Source organism: Chanodichthys erythropterus, chromosome 8 (assembly GCF_024489055.1).
Source record: "Chanodichthys erythropterus isolate Z2021 chromosome 8, ASM2448905v1, whole genome shotgun sequence".
Classification (NCBI taxonomy): Eukaryota; Metazoa; Chordata; class Actinopteri; order Cypriniformes; family Xenocyprididae; genus Chanodichthys; species Chanodichthys erythropterus.
In genome coordinates, this window is record NC_090228.1 from 28,502,679 (window position 1) to 28,504,652 (window position 1,974).

At 40.7% G+C, this 1,974-nt stretch overlaps 1 pseudogene; it reads left to right on the top strand.

Moving 5' to 3' along the window:
• Positions 1-524: 524 nt before the first annotated feature.
• On the top strand, positions 525-1,494 carry LOC137024813 (uncharacterized; annotated as a pseudogene).
• The last annotated feature ends 480 nt before the right edge of the window (positions 1,495-1,974 follow it).

Here is a 1,974-nt window from a genome sequence, read left to right on the forward strand (position 1 = left end):
TTATGGTCAAGCATGCGCCCTTAAAATAGCATAATGAACAACGCGCAACGCGCCACTGACTTTAGACTAGGTTTTTTCTGGTCAGTGGCGCAATTGTTTAATGGAACAGCAAAATAGCACCAGGGATTGTTTGCGCCGGAACACGCCTCCTTTTTTGCGCAGAACCGCCCAGGGAGCGCAAGTTCATTCACTAGTATAGCGACGTGCTTCTGTGGAGGGAAAAGCGCGCTTTGCGCGGGTGCAAAATAGGAATGACACATGCGTCGGTGTACAAAGTCAATTGCGCTGGGTGCAAGATAGGGCCCATAGTGTTATTAGATCTCAGTGCTGCTTTTGACACTATCGATCACAACATTCTTTTATAAAACTATATTGGCATTAGTGGAATTGCTTTGGCATGGTTCAAATCGTACTTATCTGACCGTTATCAGTCTGTAGTAGTTAATGAAGAGATGTAGTATCGATCACAGGTTCAATATGGAGTACCACAAGGCTCAGTACTAGGACCGTTGCTTTTCACTCTGTACATGCTGCCCTTAGGAGAGATAATTAGGAAGCATGGTGTTAGTTTTCACTGCTACGCTGACGATACTCAGCTCTATATTTCCTCGCGCCCTGACGAAACCTACAAATTCACAAAACTAACAGAATGCATAGCTGATATTAAAAACTGGATGACAAGAAATTTCTTATTATTAAATTCAGAAAAAAACTGATATCCTAATATTTGGACCAAAAACTTCCTTACGAAAAAACCTTGAATACTCTCTAACACTTGACGGGTGCTCCATTAAATCTTCGTCCTCAGTTAGGAACCTGGGTGTGCTCTTTGATACCAATCTTTCATTTGAAAGTCATGTTTCTAGTATCTGTAAAACCGCCTTCTTCCATCTAAAAAATATATCTAAATTACAACATATGCTCTCAATGACAAATGCGGAACAGTTGGTTCATGCATTCATGACCTCAAGACTAGATTATTGTAACGCTCTACTGGGTGGTTGTTCTGCTCAGCTTTTAAACAGACTACAGTTGGTCCAAAATGCGGCAGCTAGAGTTCTTACTAGAACCAGAAAGTATGACCATATTAGCCCAGTTCTGTCAACATTACATTGGCTCCCTATTAAACATCGTATAGATTTTAAAATCTTGCTACTTACTTATAAAGCTCTAAATGGTTTAGCTCCCCAGTACCTAAGTGAGCTCTTAATGCATTATAGTCCTTCACGTTTATTGCGATCTCAGAATTCAGGCCAGTTGATAATACCCAGAATATCAAAATCAACTGAAGGCGGCAGATCCTTTTCCTATTTAGCACCTAAACTCTGGAACAATCTTCCTAGCATTGTTCGGGAAGCAGACACACTCTGTCAGTTTAAATCTAGACTAAAAACACATCTCTTTGCTCTTGCATACACATAACACATTATCAATACATTAACATTTTTCAAATCCGTTAAAGGATTGTTACGCTGCAATAATTAGGTCGGCCGGAACCGAGAACATTTCCTATAACACTAGAAATACCTGTACATCAGAATAAGAATGGCATCTACGCTAATATCTGTCTCTCTGCTTATCCTGAGGTTTTCCGGGTGCTGGATCCAGGCCGTATCCAGATCAGATGGAGAACCTGCGTCTGGACCTGACTACAATGTAGCCCAGGAGACAATGGGCCTACAGATCCAGTTCTGGCTGCATCTATAATTCAGATTTTTAATCCCCGTATCCGCATACATATATTTATATATAACCTATTTTTAATCTCTATAATAAAAATGTATAATTCAGATTTTACATATATATATCTTCCAAGGGGTTTTTTCCCTCCTAGGACTTTTTTCCCAGTGTTAGCATGCTGGGTTCCCATTCAGTCGGTCACGTTCGACGTACGTCGGACAGACCGACGAATAGGAATCTCGCTAGAGAGGCCAATCTACTTCGAGTGTAACTAAACGAGCCAATGCACATTGG